Genomic DNA, 23,011 nt, shown 5'->3' on the forward strand with positions numbered 1-23,011 from the left:
TCGAGGTGGCGCCAGAGGTGGCTATGGTAGAGTTAGAGGGAGAGGGCGGGAGAGCAGCTGAGACAGATTAACTGGTGTCAGAAAAAAAAATGACGTGTCATACCACCGTTAACCACCTCAGCTTATTTTTAACGCCGTTAGTTTTGGAGGACGAAAAATTATGGTTTTCTTAAGGAAAATGATCAAAATGTAGTTTAGTTTGAAGGAGGGACTAAAAACAAATTCGCTTGATAGTTTAGAGATTAAAAACATATTTAACCATAGTAATATATATTCTTTTAGTATTGGATATAGAAGGTTTTAAAAAATAAAGATCGGACTATCAACAATAAAAGATATAAGAGATCAAAACTATTAATAAGGGATGTAATGAGTAAACATTAAGGCTTTGTTCTTTTGGGTGTATTTGGGGGAGATGATTTGAATGGATTTGAGGATAATTTTGTAATTGTCTTTTTGAGTGGATTTGTGGGTGTCAATACCCAATTTCGTCCGGATCGATAAAAACGTCTAGAATTAAAAAGAAATAAAGAAGGTTTTTTTGTTGTGATTTTTCTTTTCTTTTTTTCGGTTATTTTTATTTGTTACTTTTATTATTATTATTATTTTTCTTTTACCTTTTTTTATTTATTTATTTTGTGGTGTTTATTTTTATTTTTATCATTTTGTTTTTTTTCTATATATTTATTTACTTTTATTGTTATTAGTTATTTTGCTTTTTATTTCCTGGATCTAAGAGGAGTATCTCGTATCAGGGGATGTGCCTGAGCGACACAGTGGCAACATGTTTCTTTAAAAAGATGGTTTCATAGAGATCGGGAGGAGGATTTTTTTTTGGAGAGAGGACACCACGGGGGAAGAGATCAGAGAGCTTTCATGGGCATACAAAGAAAAAAGAGGGGATCATCCATTCTCTGGAAAAAACAGCACACAACGGGGAGGGAATCACGACTCGAAAGGTAGGTCTTCTCTCTTAAATTGCCAATCACGACTCGAAAGGTAAGTCTTCTCTCTTAAATTGCTCGTATACTATGAATGTTTGGGTTATTGATGGCTATTGTCTGCTTGCATCGGATTGATATCTATTTCCATTTGATTTGATAACGCTGGGCATGGTTTGCTTGCTATGTAATTATATCAATATGTACATATTGTCTGGTTTGCTTTGGTGCCCTCCCCTGCCGTTCGTCCATTCCCAACGATCCAAACACAATAGAATACTCATGATCCCATATCCACCAATCACCACCATCTTCATTCACTCATTTTTTAGCCTCTGCCTACTGTAACCATATCAACCCCAATCTTTGACTCCTCTCACCCGTAACCACCTCAACTCAACGCCTTCATCATCTATCATACACTTCTCACACTACTCTTCACCTCTCACGCTGCCCACTTGCATTCAATAGGAACCATAAAAAAACAACCAAAAACAGAGACCGTCATACTCGCACTAGCCATCACGTTTCATCCTCCATTTTTTCCAAACCACAGACGAATCTTCCCTTCTTCACCTAATTGTATCCTTCATAAACAAAAAAAAGAAAGAACCAAAAACGGGAATACTGAGAGGCACAATGAAGTTGGGTTGCTTCTGGTAAAGCTTTGGCAGCAGCTGACAGCGGCGGAAGAGCGACGACAGCTACGGCAGCACGCCTCCGCCTTGGTGGCGCCTTGGATCGTGGTTGGTGATGGTCGATTAGGGGACGGTCTGTGTGCGTGAAGCGGTGGAGGACGGACTCCTCCCTGGGTCGCCGATCGCGCAGAGAGACGAGAGAGAAGCAGCGGCGTGGTGGCTGGTCCGGAGAAGCCGCGACGCGGTGGTTGGTCCAGAGGAGGCGGTGGCACGGTGACTGGTCGGACGGGAGCAACGGCATGTGTGTGCATAGGGGATGCAGATCCAGTTTTCTTGCTCAGAGAAGAGACCTTGGGTCTCATGCATTTCAAAGTGAAATGTGCAAACGGGGAGGTTCCAGAAGAGGGTAGAGTAAAGAGAGTAGGGTAGAAGTGTGTGAATAAGCTGCACACAAGTCCAGCAAAGGGAAAAGGAACGTGAATACAGCAGTAGGGGCTGAAACAGCCAAGCCTGATTTCAAAATTGAGTTGCAGCTAGTCCAGAGATCCAAAAATTATGTGTGAGTATTCAAATGAAAGCCCTTTGAGTCTAGAATCTAACCCAAAAAGTTTCATTGCAATTAGAGTTCTGTGGAAAACGATATGAGCGAAACAGTAGACCAAGGTCAGTGCCAGAAACGAAACAGTCAAGCCTGATTTCAAAATTAAGCTGCAGCTAGTCCAGAGATCCAAAAATTATGTGTGAGTATTCAAATGAAAGCCCTTTGAGTCTAGAATCTAACCCAAAAAGTTTCATTGCAATTAGAGTTATGTGGAAAAAGATGAGCCAAACAATAGACCAAGGTCAGTGCCAGAAACGAAACAGTCAAGCCTGATTTCAAAATTGAGCTGCAGCTAGTCCAGATGTTCAAAAATTATGTGAGTTATCAAATAAAAACCCTCTAAATCTAGTTTCTATGAAAAAAAGTTTCATTACGTTTGGAGTTTTGTAGAAAAAATGATCAGTGAAACATTCAGCAAAGGTCAATGGGAAAGAAAGGCTAAAGCTATGAGGATGGAAGTGTTCAAGCCAATTCTTCGCGCACTCCCCGTTTCTCACCCGCGCACCCTCTGTCCATTCTCTGTCTAGGCTCGAGCCCACCCTGAACTAAAAAAGGAGAGCCTCAGTTATTTTTTTTGCACTCCTGGATTATATCCCTGCACTCCCTTTCATTTTGGGCTTAAGCCTTTCTGCCAACAAAATTAAAATAAAGGTTTAATACCCAATTTTGTCCTCACTTTGGTTCGGAAATCTCAAGTTAGTCCCTTTATAGAAATGTGAGTGCAATGGATCCTTACTTGTAATTATTTGAGTCTAATGAGTCCCTTCCGTTAAATAGAAGGAAACGGAGTTAGTGGGCTGATGATGTGGCATTTGTCTTTGGTGAGGTGTCAAGACGCAATTGTTTGCGTGCTTACGTGGTGTTAGGGTTCCCCATTTTCAAATTGGGTTTTATTAAAAATTGGGGATAAAAGGATTTGGGGGTGATTTGTTCGAGATTAGGGCATGTCCGTGTGCGAGAAAGAAGACAGAGGCAGGCAGTGATCGCGGGAAGACGGAGCAGTGGTGGTTCGCGGTTGGCGAGTTCTTCTTCGTTGTCAGTGGTTGTCTCTGTTTGGGGTTTGCTCTTTTGGGTTCGCTCTTTGGGGTTCGCAATGTCTTCGAATCACGGTTGTTCGTCTTGCTCATGGGGGAGCTGTCGTGGTGGTTCATCCAAAGGATTGGTTGGAAGCCAAATATGCCACTGTGGGGAGGCTGCTGTGTTGAGAGTGGCAAAAACAATTAAGAACGAGGGGAAACAATTCTGGGGCTGCCCTAACTACAAGCGGACAAGAAATGAAGAACTTCAAGGATGCAATTTCTTTAAATGGCTTAGTGAAGATTGCGTAGATGATACTGTTAGTACTATTGCAAGGCAAAGGAGGAAGATTAATAGTCTGGAGAAATGTGTTAGGGAATGTCAAAAAAGGGAGAAGATGTTAATAACAATGATATGTTTTCTGGGATTGATTAATATCATTGTTGTATGTTTTTTGTTTAAAAGTCCATGATGTGTTCTGTTAGATAGTTTATGTGAAGAGCACTTTGGACAAATTGTAATATGATGTTATCAAATGAAGGTGAAATTTGAATTCAAGCTTCTGAAATTATGGTTTGAATTTACATTTAGTTTGATATATACAACATAAAATGAGGAAGTGGTGTGTAACTGGCAATAAAATGAGGAAGTGGCTTCTGTAATCCAAAAAGAAAAATCTGTATACAATTTGAATTCATAAATATGTGATAAAATGAACGTCTTAGAGGCTTAAAGATTGAAAGTGGTTGATGGATAATGAAACAATATGGATGAGATGTTGGAGAATGATGGTAATTACTACGCTATCATGCAAATTCACATTACTACTTCATCAATTGATTGCGTTTGTCAACCTTCCTATTATACTCAGACCCAATTCCTTGATAGAAAGAGCCTAGACTCACTTTTGCAGTTCCAATTCCGGACGAGCGTCCTCTTCTCCTTGCTGGATCCACTTCTGAGTGTCCGCTTCTGAAGGACGAGCGTCCTATGACAGGACGAGCGTTCTCTTCTACCTGGCTGGGACGAGCGTCCATTTCTACCTGGCTGGGACGAGCGTCCGCTCGTGCTTCTACTCTTGGACGAGCGTCCACTTATCCTGGCGAGCGTTCTGAGCGAGTGGGCGAGCGTCCGCTGAGAGTCTTCTCTGGACGAGCGTCCTCTGCGCGTCTTCGCTGGACGCTCGTCCTCTCGTGCTGGACGAGCGTCCTCTCGTGCTGGGCGAGCGTCGTGGGTGAGACTCGCTGTAAACTCGCGCCGGGCGCCCAATTTGGTAGATTTGGTACGAAAATTGGTAGATATTAAACAAAAGCTTCAAAAGGAGGATTTGGTACGAAAATTGGTTCAAAGATAATGGTAAAAATTACCGTTATCACATTCATAATTACATCATAATGAAAACAAAAGCTGTCATTGAAATTACAAAGTGGAATTCAAATCCACGTCTGACAGTTTACCAAGCAGATGTCTGTGATTACAAAATACATGTCTGTGATTACAAAATATATGTTTGTGATTACAAAATAGCCATCACTTAAGCTAAACATACTGTCAGTTCTAAATCAGTTTTAAACTTGTGTTGTAGATGGCTGAGTATGTTCCAAAACGCATTGAGTAAGTTGACTTGGTCCAGTAATTGGCTGACTTTGTTCAGGTTGGGTTGCAGGTTGCTCACTTGATTGATATTGAGTTTGGTTTGCTGGAGGAGCTTGTGGACAACTATTTCTTTTATGACCAACCTGTCTACATATGGAACATCTCTTACGAGTTCCATTTTGCTTCAGTTGTGTGTCATCCTTCTTTAGCTCCCAAGCCTCTAGCCTTCTCTTCTTCTTTGGTCTACCAGGCAACACTCTTTTAGTTGGAGGCAAAACATCAGGCTGAGAAGTTTTTTCCCATAGCTGAGGACCATTGACAGGGTAGATGATTGGAATGTATGTTTCTTGGTAGGTTGACTTTGTAAACCAATGTGGCACGTAGTCTTCTCCATTGATGTTGATAAATGTCATGGCAGCTAGTGCATGACAACATGGGATAGCTGTTAAACTCCACTTTCTGCAACTGCATTCCAGTTTATCTATGTCAACGACATACTTGTCACTCATCATTGAAATGTGTCTGACCTCAAAAATTTTCTCTCCAGACCAACTGCAAATTTTTAAAAGACAAATCAGTGTTTGTAGTAAAAAAATTGCATACATAAAGAAGTGAAATGGTAATGTGGTCATGTCAACATGAAGCTATACAAGTTAAAATAAAACACATTAAGGTTTAAAACATAAAAAAATATGGCAATGGTAATAAGTTACTAACTTTTTGTTGATCTGACATAACTTGAGATTTCCGAACCAAAGTGGGGACAAAATTGGGTATTAAACCTAAAATAAAAGAAGAAGAATTGGACTTGGTCCTCACAAGCAAATACTCAATTGCTACTCAATTGCACCTCCGTTTTCATCTTTACACCTTGGTAGATACAAAGTTGGAGGAAAGAGGATTAGGGCCCAAACTAAAGAGCCTCAATTTTACCCCGCACCGCTGGTTTTTAGCTCTGCACCCCTATTTCTTGTTGGATTGTTTCTCTTGCTTTATTTTTGGATTGTTTCTTTTGCTCCTCTATTTATTAGTTTTTTTTACTGTATGTAATCCCTTGTATGATAACCCCACCCCTTTGTTTTATTTATATCTATTAGATTTGTTTGTTTTGTTTTGCATAAAAAAAAGAAAAAAAAATATATAAAACTTTAAAAAATATGTAATGATATAAATATCGGTAGGAGTATTCATTACCCAAAATATAAAAATAAACAAAAAAAATCGTGTGAGTGCTCGTGCGATCGTACGCATCAGCCTAGTGCTCATTACGCAAAAAATCTAAATATTACATCGAAAATACCAAAAAAAAATATAAAATCTTCAAAAACTAAAAACATCCACATTTTTAAAATATTGCTAGCCAGAACTACGTGATCCTTGATTCTCCATCAAAAGTGGAGATACGGAGGAGCAAGGCTAGTCCTTATCAGGTTCACTTCCCAAAAATCCAAATTTATCCATAACAAATTTCTCAAACAATTTTTTAAACAAACTTTTCAAGCAGTTTCAAAAGAACTACGTAACCCTGATTTCTCATTCTGAATGAGAATACGTAGGAGCAAAGTCAATCCTTGTCGGGTACAAAAAACTAAAAAATATATTTTGTTTCTTTAGAGTTTTATTTTAGGGGATAGTTAAGCATTTTGAAAACCACACCACATTCGCGTATTTAGTTAAAGGTACTGCCTTAGGGCAGGCATTGTAGGGTGCTAATACCTTCCCTACACGTAATCGACTCCCGAATTTAGAATCTCATTTTTGCAGATCATGTCTTATCATTTTATGGTTTTTCCGTAGTTTTCCAGAATAAACTATGGTGGCGACTCCAAATCTCTTTTTCAAACCCGTTTCTTTTTTCGGGTCGTCGTCCCGTCGCGATTTCGGTTGCGACAGATGGCGACTCCACTGGGGACGTCAGAGAGTCAGGCCATTTAATTAGATGTGCGATTTCGATGTGGTTTTTCTTTGTGTCTTTCTTCCCTTTTTCTTTATCTATGTTTGATATATGAAGTAATTACGTGTGAACTATTTTGATTGTTCTATATTGAACCCTAGGATAGAAAAGATGTTTATATCTGCTTGGGATTTTTTCTGGTTGTATTGCAGGTGAAGGTTCGGGTATGCATTACTTTCTCCCTTCGCACACAGACACTATGCATATCATGAGTGAGGCCCTATACCCGAGTCTGAGCGCAACTTAGAATTAGAGGAGTTGTGTAACGATGTCACTCTGGGACATACTATAACACCCCAAATAATTTAAAGGGTATTATTGGTAGTAAAGACTAAATTAATTTGATATCTGATATAAACAATCAAACTTTATTTCAATTCTTCCAAAGTACAGTTCCAAACTTACAAACTTTAAACAATATAGTCTTCACCACTTCACATAAATTCAAAATTAAACTTATAAGTCTTACACAACATATTTTTCCAATGCAAATTTATTCTTTTTACAAAAAAATCCCTGAAAGTTTTTCCCCGCATCTCTCTCATCATCTCTGAGCTTTTTCAACCGCATCTGCAACATTATCTGCTCATATATAACATGAGTTATATGATCATAGCACAAACAAATAAGGGTAAGTCAACCATATCATACAATCATTAAACTTACTTATAATATAAATGTTTCAATCATGTATTTCTGCAATTTATAAATACCATTATCCCGATGTCATTAATTCATCATCTTTCTCATTTTCATAAACCTTCCAAGTATACCATGCTTACTCACGAAGCCTTATGGTCAGACTGCTCTATAAAACTTTCTGAAGCCTTATGGTCAGACCCCTCTCTGCCTGCTTCTATAAAACTTACGAATCATATGTTTATGTCAAAGACTTATGGTCAGACTACTTTCTACCTGCTTTCATAAACCTCGGGTGTTACTTTGCTCACATCAAGCTCCCATGGTATAAACCGAACATACTACTCCCAGTAGTAAACATCATTTCATAAGTAATGATTTCTTATATTCACTCCAACATTTCATAAAATCAATAATTCATACCATCTTATCAACTTAACTAAATCATGTTTATTCTTTAATCATAAATTGACAATAACCCGTTTTGGTGTCAATAAATTAAACATATTACTAGATATCATACTTCATATTATAAACTCATTTTTCTCATAACGAGTATAACTCAACATATTTTCACCAATCAAAGGTCATAGATCAGCCAAAATACATCAACATATCTTAGGAACTACATATTAAAGTTTGGGCTTAATGTAAAGGTAAATGAAATATATATGAAGTTTTTACCATGATAACTTAAGAACAAAAATATAGTGTTCATCATACATTTCAAAATTTTGAAATTTATTTCTCAACACATAGACTTCTAATTACGAATCCGAACGGTCAAATTATAGTAATATATCTTAGGAATCATATATCAAATTTTCAGGTTGATCTAACGGTCAAATAGAACAGAATCTATATTTTACCGAGAGGACTCAGTAACACAATAATAGGGGTAATTAATTTACTCAAACATGCAGAACTTATTTCTTCAAGTACAGACTCTTAATTAATGATCCGAACGGTCAAAGTGAAGAAATAAGTCTTAGGATTCATATATTAAAATTTTAGCTAAATCCAACGGTAAAAGCAATTAAAAGGAATGTTTTACCACAGTAACTCGAAAATAAGAAAAATTATAATCATGAAAACTAAATTTACACAAGTGAATAGATAACTACCATTACCAAAATTTTAACATGTTCATAACTCATATTCATGATCATAATATGTATAAATATCATATGTAAGAAATGATTTGCTCCCCTACCATCAAAATAATCTTAATATAAAAATTCAGGGGAAACAAGAAGTTGAATCTGGCACAGCCGGTTAGACAACTTCCCATCCTTTCAAAAAGATGCAATAAAAAAAAGATAAAACAATAAAATTTCTAGAGAAACAAGAAGTCGAATCTGGCAGAGCCGGTTAGACAACTTCTCATCCTTCCAAAAATACAATATAAATAAGAAATAAAAGGTCTGGGGAAAAAAGAAGTTGAATTTGGCAGAGCCGGTTAGACAACTTTTCGTTCTTCCAAAATACAATATAAAGAGATAAGAAACAATAAAAGCTCTTGGGAAACAAGAAGTTGAATCTGGCAGATCCGGTTAGACAACTTCTCATCCTTCCAAAATTGCAAAAGAAATAACTAAATGTTCTAAGTAACAATAACGTACAATTAGCATAACAGAATCAACATCACGTTTTACAACCATCAAACTTGGGTCTCATCACACAAACATGTTCTCATTCATAATTCAAGATCATCCAGAAACAAAATACTCCATATTCAAGATTTAGAATTAGACAAAAGCAAAGTATTATATACTCAAGATTCAAGAGTAGCTTCCCTTACCTCTATTACAGACTTAATCTCCTCGTTCCCCAAAAACTTCTAGAATGTCCCCTTTGCAACTAGAAATTCTTCCAACTCTCTTCTCTAAAATATTTCTAAGTTTTTGGTGTAAATTTTCAGCCTTCCCCCCTTGGCTATTTATAGAAAAAAAATTTACTATTCATTTTTACTATTCATTTTACTATTACAAAAATAACTTTTTATTCACAATTTGATGAATTATGATCTCTTATGACTCAAGGCAACATGGAATACTTATCCCTTCCACAAATTAATAATTTTTTGTTTACTAATCACTTTTTACTATTCACATTTTACTATTCATTTTTTACCATTTTTTTTAATCTAGTATCTGAATTACAAATATTTTCAGGATCTTACAATCTCCCCAACAACAAAAATTTTTGTCCTCGAAAATTTATGTATTTAACAAAAGAGATATGTATATTCTTTTATGGTAAATTCTTCTAATTCCCAAGTCATTTCCTATGTGTCTTCATTTCAAAGTACCTTTACCGTGCAAATATCCTTTCTTCTTAGCTTTTTCATTTGAACATCTAGTATACGTACTGGTCCAACCTCCATTGTTAAGTTCTCCCTGAGCTGAATTTCATCAACTTCCAACACATGCTTTGGATTTGGAATATACTTCCTCAGTTGGGATACATGAAAAACGTTATTTAAATTTGCCAATCGAGGTGGTAATGCTATCTCATAAGCCACTGGCCCAATCTTTTTGAAAATTTGATACGGTCAGAGAAATTTTGGTGTCAGTTTTCTCATCTTGATAGCTCTCCCGACTCCTGTAGTAGGTGTTACTCGTAAGAATACATGATCTCCTGCCTCAAATTCTAACGGTCATCTCCTTTTGTCGGCATATGACTTTTGTCTACTTTGAGTTGCTTTCATCCGATCTTGGATTAATTTTATCTTTTCTCTGGTTCGATGTAATAGCTCGGGTCCTATTGTCAGTGCTTCCCCATCTTGAAACCAACATAACGGTGTTCTACATCTTCTTCCATATAAAGCTTCATATGGAGGCATACCAATACTGGAATGATAATTGTTGTTGTAAGTACATTCTACTAATGGTAGTATCTCATTCCAACTTCCGAGATGATCTAATACACAAGTTCTTAGCAAATCCTCCAAAGACTGAATAGTTTTTTCTGTTTGACCATCAGTCTAAGGGTGATAAGCTGAACTCATCCTCAACTATGTTCCTAGAGCCTTCTGTAGCGTCTACCAAAACCTTGAAGTAAACCTTAGATCTCTGTCTGACACAATGCTTGTTGGTATGCCATGCAACCTCACTACTTCCCCGATGTATAACTCCGTCAACTTTTCTAGTGACATACGTTGATTAATGGGCAAAAAGTGAGCGCTCTTGGTTAGTCTATCAACGATAACCCAGATAGAATCATGACCTTTTGATGATTTTGGTAAATGTGTTACAAAGTCCATCGAGATACTGTCCCACTTCCCTTGAGGAATGTCTAACTGTCGTAACATCCCTCCCGATTTTTGATGCTCCAGTTTTGCCTTTTGACACACCAAGCAGGCTGCTACAAACTCGGCCACATCCCTCTTCATACCATTCCACCAAAATGACTCCTTTAGATCCTTATACATCTTAGTCATACCTGGATGTATGCTAATACGACTTTTATGACCTTCATCCAAAATTAAATGTTTCAATTCACTCTTTGCAGGTATACACACTCTGTTCTTAAATCGAAAAATGCCATCTTTACTTAGAACGAACTCCTTGGCTTGATCGGTGTCCAACAACCTGATCTTTTGCTGCAACTCTTGATCCATTGACTGCTCAACCTTCACTTGTTCTAAGAAGTCACTAGTGATTGCCAAATGACCACACCATATATGATTTGGGGTTAATTGCAACCCCAAGTTCATATCACGTAACTTTTCTAACAGTTCTAATTCCTTCACCATCAGTGTTGTTATTTGAGCTTGTCTCCTACTCAAAGCATCTGCCACCACATTGGTTTTTCCTGGGTGATATAAAAGCTCGAAGTCATAGTCTTTCATATATTCCATCCATCTTCTTTGTCGCATGTTCAACTCCTTATGGTCAAACAAGTACTTTAAACTCTTATGGTCACTAAAAACTTGTAAACTTGCCCCATGGAGGTAGTGTCTCCATGTCTTTAATGCAAATACTACTGCTGCAAGTTTTATGTCATGCGTTGGGTAGTTCTTCTCATGCGCCTTCAACTACCTAGATGCATAAGCCATAGGTATTCCGATGATTTGTTCTTCAGTATTCTCTCTTTTCTCCTGAACTAACACTACATAGCAAGTAGCTCCATCTTTGATATCCTTTGCAACGACCCGAGTTGAGTTTAGTTCTAAATCATTCAAATTTAGAAACTCTATCTTTTATTTCCCGCAGTTAATAAGAACGTGATTGGCAGTCAACCAATTCATTCCCAAAATAGTGTCTAGATTTTGAAGGGGTAAGCAGATCAAGTTCACTTTGAACTTGCGTCCTGCAATTTGGATTGGGCATCCGACACAGACTGAACTGGTCGTAACTGGTCCTGATGCTGGTGTAGAAACTACTAATTCACACCCTAGATCACACATCATTAATCCGAGTCTTTCTAAACATGCTAGGGATATAAAGAAGTGTGTGGCTCCAGAATCAAACAAAACATATACGTCTTCTCCTAACAACATACATGTGTGTAAGATTAATGTACCTGGCTTAGTAGCCTCTTCAGCAAACATTGCAAACACTCTTCCTGTTGCCCGAGGTTTTATTTCAGCAGAATCTTGTTGTTGTGGTTCACCCACTTTCTTTTTCCTTGGACAGACATTAGCAAACTGTCCCGGATCATTGCAGATGAAACATCTCTTTCCTTCAACTTTTTCTCCAATAAGTGTAGGACAGTCACGTTTGAAATGTGTTCCTCCACACTCAAAACACTTCACTGTTCCTCGATAGGAAAGTTGTGGTCTTTCATAAGGCTTTTTGTTGAATTTCATTGAAGATTCTCCCTTTGAAAGTCTAGAAACCCTATTTGGATCAACCTCCAGCAATTCTATCCTTCTGGCTTTTTCTACCAATGCTGAAAACTCTTGTATATCTAATGGCATAAGTACCTTCTTTAGTTCATGCCTTAGTCCTCCCTTGAATTTTCGACATCTCCATTCTTCTGTAATATTCTGGGTGTAAAATCTCGAGAGATAGCTAAATTTTATCACGTACTCTTATACTGATAGCCTTCTTTGTTGTAAAGTCAAAAACTCTGCCTCCCTTGCGAATTTTGCACTGTTTGGAAAATATTTTTCGAAGAACCTTATCTTAAAGCTCTCTCAATTCATAGCCTCATCATTAAACTTAGTAGGATTATGCCTTAAGAAGTCATTCAAGTTAGAATGATTTTGAGGAACTTGATCAACTTGTTGTTGTTGCATTTTTGTCAAGATTCAAGTGATTTCTTCAAAAAAATTAATAATAATAAAATTTGGCATATCATATGAACTTCATAAAATAGTCATTCTCACCATAAACAATAAAACAAGTTCACTTCCCACAGCCCCAAAAGATTTTTGAAAACCATTGCTCTGATACCACAATGTAACACCCCAAATAATTTAAAGGGTATTACTGGTAGTAAAGACTAAATTAATTTGATATCTGATATAAAAGATCAAACTTTATTTCAATTCTTCCAAAGTATAGTTCCAAACTTATAAACTTTAAATAATATAGTCTTCACCACTTAACATAAATTCGAAATTAAACTTATAAGTTTTACACAACATATTTTATCAATGCAAATTTATTCTTTTTACAAAAAAATCCCTGAAAGTTTTTCCCCGCATCTCTCTCATCATCTCCAAGCTTTTTCAACCGCATCTGCAACATTATCTGCTCACATATAACATGAGTTATATTATCATAGCACAAACAAATAAGGGTAAGCCAACCATATCATACAATCATTAAACTTACTTATAATATAAATGTTTCAATCATATATTTCTGCAATTTATAAATACCATTATCCCGATGTCATTTGTTAGATATATTATCTTTTATCTTTTAGTTGGTTTGTTATTATTTCTCATTTGTATTTTGGGCTTAGCCCATATTTCTTCTATTATAAATAGAGAACCCTATGTGTGTATTTTACACAAGAGGGATTAATTTAAATATAGTTTTTCACTATATTCAATATGGTATCAGAGCAAGTTCTCTGATCCTCTTCTGGTGGTCTCTATTGTCTGTCGGCGGCCGGCCGCCATGGCCGCCGGCAGCCCCTAAAATTTCAGTGGGCAGTCCATTTTTCTTCTTAAATCTCTGCCACAGTCAGCACCAGTCCAGACCCAGTGTGCCACTGCTGTCGCCGCCACTTTCCGCTGCCGTCACTGCTAACTCCGGCCACCGTCGCCGCCGCTGCCGCCGCCGGCCACCGTCACAGATTCGACGGATGACCTGCGGATCTGGACCGTCTCTTCGAGCGACGGCCAACCACGCCGGTTTCGAGAGCCACCTCTCAGTCACGCGCCGCCACGCAGCGCTTCTTTCCGACCAGTCCGCCGCCGCCTTGTCGCCGGCCACCGTCACAGTTCCGTCCGGGGACCACTGGATCTGGTTCGCCTCTTCACGCGACGACCAACCCCACCGGTGCCGGCGTCTGATTCTTTCCCACGCTCCGCCACGCGCCGCTTCTATGTTCGCTGCGAACAGGCGCGTACAGCTCACGCGCCGCCCTCTGGCCACCGGAAAGTCTCCGCGACTCCTCCATAGCCGTCGTCTGGACCTCCTCTCTCTGTTCAGACCCTCAGAGCAGCCATTGCTGCCATCTTCGTTTTTCCAGCGCCGTTTTGCCGCTGTTCGGCGCCGTTTTTCCGCTGTCCAGGCGTCTTTTTCCGCTGTCCAGGCGTCTTTTGCCGCTGTTCGGCACTGTTTGCCGCTGTTTGGCACTGTTTGCCGCTGTTCGGCACTGTTTGCCGCTGTTCGGCGCCGTTTGCCGCTGTCCAGGCGCCGTTTGCCGCTGTCCAGGCGCCGTTTGCCGCTGTCCAGGCGCCGTTTGCCGCTGTCCAGGCGCCGTATGCTTCCAACAACTGTAGGCCCCCATCACCTCATCAGTTAGTGATGGCAGTCCCTGTAGTTTTGTCGCTTCCAGCCACTACAGGCCCCATCAGTTAGTGATGGCAATTTAGTCCCTACAGTTTTATTGCAGTCAACCGCCGCTGTAGTCGCTACTGCCTCAGACAGACACAACTGCGTCAGTTCTTCTTGGGCTAGAGTTTAGCCCGATTTTCCATTGATACACGGCTAAGTATCACCACTTGGGCTTAATATTTTGTTTTGTTTTAGTGGTCCAGCAACTGTGATATTCCACATTTCTGCCGTTCACACTGAGGGGGAGTACGTTTCCAAGACACTGCAAGTCAAGTCACATATATATGGGTGTAGTCCCTGCAGTTTTGTAGATTTCAACTACTACTGTTGATCCCGTCACCCATCCATCATTGATGAGAATTGTGTAGTCCCTGCAGTTTTGTAGCTCTTAGCTTTCAGCTACCACTGTTGATCCCGTCACTCATCCATCATTGATTGAGAATCAGTCCTTGCAGATTGTCATTGTCCACCACTGCTTTCCTTCATCCACTTTTGAAGTTGAAGTTTCACAAGGTGCTGTTAGTTCATCTATGTTTGCCTCACACTCTTGAAGACAAATCATCTAGTTTAACACTGAGTTCATCTATTCCAAGCTTAGTTCATACAATTTGTATGCTCCAGCTTGAGGGGGAGTGTTAGATATATTATCTTTTATCTTTTAGTTGGTTTGTTATTATTTCTCATTTGTATTTTGGGCTTAGCCCATATTTCTTCTATTATAAATAGAGAACCCTATGTGTGTATTTTACACAAGAGGGATTAATTTAAATATAGTTTTTCACTATATTCAATATCATTAATTCATCATCTTTCTCATTTTCATAAACCTTCCAAGTATACCATGCTTACTCACGAAGCCTTATGGTTAGACTGCTCTCTGCCTGCTTCCTTAAGCCCTACCTGTATACTATGTCTTACTTTGTGAAGCCTTATGGTCAGACCCCTCTCTGCTTGCCTCTATAAAACTTATGAATCATATGTTTATGTCAAAGGCTTATGGTCAGACCACTCTCTGTCTGCTTTCATAAACCTCAGGTGTTACTTTGCTCAAACCAAGCTCCCATGGTATAAATCGAACATACTACTCCCAATAGTAAACATCATTTCATAAGTAATGATTTCTTATATCCACTCAGACATTTCATAAAATCAATAATTCATACCCTCTTATCCACCTAACTCAATCATGTTCATTCTTTAATCATAAATTGACAATAACCCGTTTTGGTGTCAACAAATTAAACATATTACCATATATCATACTTCATATTATAAACTCATTTTTCCCATAACGAGTATAACTCAACATATTTTCACCAATTAAAGGTCATAGATCAGCCAAAATACATCAACATATCTTAGGAACTACATATTAAAGTTTGGGCTCAATGTAAAGGTAAATGAAATATATATGAAGTTTTTATCATGATAACTTAAGAACAAAAATATAGTGTTCATCATACATTTCAAAATTTTGAAATTTATTTCTCAACACATAGACTTCTAATTACGAATCCGAACGGTCAAATTATAGTAATATATCTTAGGAATCATATATCAAATTTTCAGGTTGATCTAACGGTCAAATAGAATAGAATCTATATTTTACCGAGAGGACTCAGTAACACAATAATAGGGGTAATTAATTTACTCAAACATGCAGAACTTATTTCTTCAAGTACAGACTCTTAATTAATGATCCGAACGGTCAAAGTGAAGAAATAAGTCTTAGGATTCATATATTAAAATTTTAGCTAAATCCAACGGTAAAAGCAATTAAAAGGAATGTTTTACCACAGTAACTCGAAAATAAGAAAAATTATAATCATGAAAACTAAATTTACACAAGTGAATAGATAACTACCATTACCAAAATTTTAATATGTCATAACTCATATTCATGATCATAATATGTATAAATATCATATGTAAGAAAGGATTTGCTCCCCTACCATCAAAATAATGTTAATATAAAAATTCAGGGGAAACAAGAAGTTGAATCTGGCAGAGCCGGTTAGACAACTTTCCATCCTTCCAGAAAGATGCAATAAAAAAAAATAGATAAAACAATAAAATTTTTGGGGAAACAAGAAGTTGAATCTGGCAGAGCCGGTTAGACAACTTCTCATCCTTCCAAAAATACAATAGAAATAAGAAATAAAAGGTCTGGGGAAATAAGAAGTTGAATCTGGCAGAGCCGGTTAGATAACTTCTCGTTCTTCCAAAATACAATATAAAGAGATAAGAAACAATAAAAGCTCTGGGGAAACAAGAAGTTGAATCTGGCAGAGCCGGTTAGACAACTTCTCATCCTTCCAAAATAACAAAAGAAATAACTAAATGTTCTAAGTAACAATAACGTACAATTAGCATAACAGAATCAACATCACGTTTTACAACCATCAAACTTGGGTCTCATCACAGAAGCATGTTCTCATTCAAAATTCAAGATCATCCAGAAACAAAATACTCCATATTCAAGATTTAGAATTAGACAAAAGCAAAGTATTATATACTTAAGATTCAAGAGTAGCTTCCCTTACCTCTATTAGAGACTTAATCTCCTCGTTCCCTAAAAACTTCTAGAATGTCCCCTTTGCAACTAGAAATTCTTCCAACTCTCTTCTCTAAAATTTTTCTAAGTTTTTGGTGTAAATTTTCAGTCTTCCCCCCTTGGCTATTTATACAAAAAAAATTTACTATTCATTTTTACTATTCATTTTATTATTATAAAAATAATTTTTTATTCACAATTTGATGAATTATGATCTCTTATGAATGAAGGCAACGTGGAATACTTATTCCTTCAACAAATTAATAATTTTTTTTACTATTCACTTTTTAGTATTGACATTTTACTATTCATTTTTTACTATTTTTTTTTAATCTAGTATCTGAATTACAAATATTTTCAGGATCTTACACATATTTCCTGTTTGGCTATCGTGAGAACTCCAACTAGAGTCTGTTCTCTTCATTTGTGTCTCCGCATCTAGTTGATTACTCTGACTGTTGTGGAGGTACAATGAAAAGAGCCATAGCTCTGGTGGCCTTGATTTAAGCATTAGGGAGCTATCCTTGTGAGTACATATATTTGGTCTTAGAACTTTAGACATCCAACCTCTAATAAGGCACGAAAGGGAGATTATTTGTTTAAGATTGTCTTTCATTCTTCTTTCTATTTTACAATAAATGTGTCATATTTCTTTTGATAAAAAAAATATAAAAAAAATATGAAGATAAATAAATAAAATTTGAATTCATAATTAATTTACTTACTATATCATTCTAAAAAATAAACAAAAAATTAGATTTCCTTAAATAAAAAATATTTTTGGGGCATGAAAAATCTTTGGAAAAAAAAATGAAAATTGCAAATATTTTAGAGCAATATAAATCATCGTTTATAATACATCATTTTTTTTATACAAGTAAAATGCGAATTGTTGTTATCCTTCAAAAAAAAATAAGTTTGATAAAACATTTTTGTTTTAAACATGCAATATTTTCCTTTCTAATGAAATTTAATTTTTCTCACATGTGTATATTTATTTTTCTTAAATTTAAAACATTAAATTTTTTTTTTAAAAAAACTCTGAAATCATATTTCTAAGCCTTTGCTTGAGTCTGTTTTCATAAAAAAAAAAATTTCAAGAAAAAAGAGGGTCATCAAAAATTAGAATTTTTATTGTTCAAAATTTTTATTGTTCAAAAGAGGGTCATCAAAAAAATACCGGCCTAGAAAGCACAATTTCCACATTTTATATTTTTTTTAAAATTCTAATTTTTGATGACCCTCTTTTTTCTTGAAATTTTTTTTTTATGAAAACAGACTCAAGCAAAGGCTTAGAAATATGATTTCAGAGTTTTTTTAAAAAAAAAAATTAATGTTTTAAATTTAAGAAAAATAAATATACACATGTGAGAAAAATTAAATTTCATTAGAAAGGAAAATATTGCATGTTTAAAACAAAAATGTTTTATCAAACTTATTTTTTTTTGAAGGATAACAACAATTCGCATTTTACTTGTATAAAAAAAATGATGTATTATAAACGATGATTTATATTGCTCTAAAATATTTGCAATTTTCATTTTTTTTTTCCAAAGATTTTTCATGCCCCAAAAATATTTTTTATTTAAGGAAATCTAATTTTTTGTTTATTTTTTAGAATGATATAGTAAGTAAATTAATTATGAATTCAAATTTTATTTATTTATCTTCATATTTATATTTTTTTTATCAAAAGAAATATGACACATTTATTGTAAAATAGAAAGAAGAATGAAAGACAATCTTAAACAAATAATCTCCCTTTCGTGCCTTATTAGAGGTTGGATGTCTAAAGTTCTAAGACCAAATATATGTACTCACAAGGATAGCTCCCTAATGCTTAAATCAAGGCCACCAGAGCTATGGCTCTTTTCATTGTACCTCCACAACAGTCAGAGTAATCAACTAGATGCGGAGACACAAATGAAGAGAACAGACTCTAGTTGGAGTTCTCACGATAGCCAAACAGGAAATATGTGTAAGATCCTGAAAATATTTGTAATTCAGATACTAGATTAAAAAAAATAGTAAAAAGTGAATAGTAAAATGTGAATAGTAAAAAGTAAATAGTAAAAAAAAATTATTAATTTGTAGAAGGGATAAGTATTCCACGTTGCCTTGAGTCATAAGAGATCAGAATTCATCAAATTGTGAATAAAAAATTATTTTTGTAATAATAAAATGAATAGTAAATTTTTTTTCTATAAATAGCCAAGGGGGGAAGGCTGAAAATTTACACCAAAAACTTAGAAAAATTTTAGAGAAGAGAGTTGGAAGAATTTCTAGTTGCAAAGGGGACATTCTGGAAGTTTTTGGGGAACGAGGAGATTAAGTCTGTAATAGAGGTAAGGAAGCTACTCTTGAATCTTGAGTATATAATACTTTGCTTTTGTCTAATTCTAAATCCTGAATATGGAGTATTTTGTTTCTGGATGATCTTGGATTTTGAATGAGAACATGCTTCTCTGATGAGACCCAAGTTTCATGGTTGTAAAACGTGATGTTGATTCTCTTATGTTAATTGTACGTTATTGTTACTTAGAACATTTAGTTATTTCTTTTGCAATTTTGGAAGGATGAGAAGTTGTCTAACCGGCTCTGCCAGATTCAACTTCTTGTTTCCCTAGAGCTTTTATTGTTTCTTATCTCTTTATATTGTATTTTGGAAGGACGAGAAGTTGTCTAATCGACTCTGCCAGATTCAACTTCTTGTTTCCCTAGACCTTTTATTTCTTATTTATATTGTATTTTTGGAAGGATGAGAAGTTGTCTAACCGGCTCTACCAGATTCAACTTCTTGTTTCCCCAGAAATTTTATTGTTTTATCTATTTTTTTTATTGCATCTTTCTGGAAGGATGGGAAGTTGTCTAACAGGCTCTACCAGATTCAACTTCTTGTTTCCCCCGAATTTTTATATTAAGATTATTTTGATGGTAGGGGAGCAAATCCTTTCTTACATATGATATTTATACATATTATGATCATGAATATGAGTTATGAACATGTTAAAATTTTGGTAATGGTAGTTATCTATTCACTTGTGTAAATTTAGTTTTCATGATTATAATTTTTCTTATTTTTGAGTTACTGTGGTAAAACATTCCTTTTAATTGCTTTTACCGTTGGATTTAGCTAAAATTTTAATATATGAATCCTAAGACCTATTTCTTCACTTTGACCGTTCGGATCATTAATTAAGAGTCTGTACTTGGAGAAATAAGTTTTGCATGTTTGAGTAAATTAATTACCCCTGTTATTGTGTTACTGAGTCCTCTCGGTAAAATATAGATTCTGTTCTATTTGACCGTTAGATCAACCTGAAAATTTGATATATGGTTCCTAAGATATATTACTATAATTTGACCGTTTGGATTCGTAATTAGAAGTCTATGTGTTGAGAAATAAATTTCGAAATTTTGAAATGTATGATGAACACTATATTTTTGTTCTTAAGTTATCATGGTAAAAACTTCATATATATTTCATTTACCTTTACATTGAGCCCAAACTTTAATATGTAGTTCCTAAGATATGTTGATGTATTTTGGCTGATCTATGACCTTTGATTGGTGAAAATATGTTGAGTTATACTCGTTATGAGAAAAATAAGTTTATAATATGAAGTATGATATCTGGTAATATGTTTAATTTATTGACACCAAAACGGGTTATTGTCAATTTATGATTAAAGAATGAACATGATTTAGTTAGGTGGATAAGAGGGTATGAATTATTGATTTTATGAAATGTTGGAGTGAATATAAGAAATCATTACTTATGAAATGATGTTTACTACTGGGAGTAGTATGTTCGGTTTATATCATGGGAGCTTGATGTGAGCAAAGTAACACTTGAGGTTTATGAAAGCAGGCAGAGAGTGGTCTGACCATAAGGCTTTGACATAAACATATGATTCGTAAGTTTTATAGAAGCAGGCAGAGAGGGGTCTGACCATAAGGCTTCAGAAAGTAAGACATAGTATACAGGTAGGGCTTAAGGAAGCAGGCAAAGAGCAGTCTGACCATAAGGCTTCGTGAGTAAGCATGGTATACTTGGAAGGTTTATGAAAATGAGAAAGATGATGAATTAATGACATCGGGATAATGGTATTTATAAATTGCAGAAATACATGATTGAAACATTTATATTATAAGTAAGTTTAATGATTGTATGATATGGTTGGCTTACCCTTATTTGTTTGTGCTATGATCATATAACTCATGTTATATATGAGCAGATAATGTTGTAGATGCGGTTGAAAAAGCTTAGAGATGATGAGAGAGATGCGGGGAAAAACTTTCAGGGATTTTTTTGTAAAAAGAATAAATTTGCATTGGAAAAATATGTTGTGTAAGACTTATAAGTTTAATTTTGAATTTATGTGAAGTGGTGAAGACTATATTATTTAAAGTTTGTAAGTTTGGAACTGTACTTTGGAAGAATTGAAATAAAGTTTGATTGTTTATATCAGATATCAAATTAATTTAGTCTTTACTACCAGTAATACCCTTTAAATTATTTGGGGTGTTACAGTATGTCCTAGAGTGACACCGCTACACAACTCCTCTAATTCTAAGTTGCGCTCAGACCCGGGTATAGGGTCTCACTCATGATATGCATAGTGTCTGTGTGCGAAGGGTGAAAGTAATGCATACCCGAACCCTCACCTGCAATACAATCAGAAAAAATCCCAAGTAGATATAAACATGTTTTCTATCCTAGGGTTCAATATAGAACAATCAAAATAGTTCACACGTAATTACTTCATATATCAAACATAGATAAAGAAAAAGGGAAGAAAGACACAAAGAAACCTTCTCATTGCCTAAGAAGAAGACCGTTTGCTAAGCTTCTGTTCACCACACAACCACTCACCCCTCCCCGTAACCAAATTTGCAAAAATTTTCCTTGCCGTGTAACCGGATACCCCTTTGAGGTAACTGAATACCACTGTAACCGCATAACTTCATACCATTATAACCGCATACTTCTTTGCTGTAACCGATTACGCCACCCTCTTCCTACTATTCATCGTCTTCTTCACCTCCTAAACACGCAGATTCATCTTCATCTTTAACCCGCAGCTTCTTCATGCCATCAACACGCACAACGTCCTTCTTCTGTAACCGATTAGGCCACCCTATGCGTACTGTTCATCGTCTTCTTCATCTCTCAAACACGCGGATTCATATTCCTCTTCAACCCACAGCTTCTTCATGCCATCAACACGCACAACGTCCTTCTTCCTCCCCGTCTACAACCCTGCAAATGAAAACCAACAATATGTGCTTGGACATACATCACACTATCTTACTAACCTCACCACTTTGTCTTCGTCGACTCAGCAAAACAGCCAACAAGGCTCCCTTCGCACACAACTTTCAACACTAGCAACCAATATATTATGCTTCTGATCACTTAATAAATAAAATGACCTACCCACTAGCAACTACATATATGAAGTCCGTCTTCTGGTCAATGGCACTTTGATATTCATACTGCACTTTCATTGTGTCTGGCTGCAGGAATCTTTGCTGTTGAATGGTTGTATGAAGCAAGGTAACATTAGCTAAGGAAAGCTTCAGGAATATTTCTGTAAGCACGCCACCACGCCAACCCAAGAACTCTCGTGCATGTACAATAGTAAAGGTAAAAGCCTGATGTTATCAAATTTTTTAATATTAACCCCTTCGAATCGGTTCTGCTTACTGCACTGTGCTAGGGAATCGGTTGTAAATGGTAAATTCATATACAGGGATGGAATTTAGCAAATAGGACTAGGGCATACATGGCTTTTCGCTTACAATCCGCGCAAATCTCTTCTCATACGCGGGTGACAAAAATTCGATGAATCCTCTAAATCCATCGTCGCTGATCCCTCATAATCCTCTCAAACGAACAACACATCGTACTGAATTCATCGCTCGCAATTTCGCATGAACAGTGTCATCCGTTCATGCGAACACGACATAACTTAAATTCTAAGTTACGGGAATGTTTACGGCTGGAAATATTATTACAATGTTTTTTAAAAATTTGTTTCGATCATTTACTTTTGGTAAATCTGTCAATTTGATCAAATATACCATGTTGATCAAGACGTACATG

General features: G+C 36.1%; 1 long non-coding RNA gene across 1 annotated transcript; it reads left to right on the forward strand.

The window, feature by feature from the left end:
• The first annotated feature begins 733 nt into the window (after positions 1-733).
• Positions 734-7,124, forward strand: LOC128196568 (uncharacterized). The gene is made up of 2 exons (XR_008249009.1): positions 734-959; positions 6,900-7,124. It is a non-coding gene; the product is annotated as an uncharacterized LOC128196568 (long non-coding RNA).
• Positions 7,125-23,011: the final 15,887 nt, after the last annotated feature.

The sequence above is a fragment of the Vigna angularis genome, chromosome 5 (assembly GCF_016808095.1).
Source record: "Vigna angularis cultivar LongXiaoDou No.4 chromosome 5, ASM1680809v1, whole genome shotgun sequence".
Classification (NCBI taxonomy): Eukaryota; Viridiplantae; Streptophyta; class Magnoliopsida; order Fabales; family Fabaceae; genus Vigna; species Vigna angularis.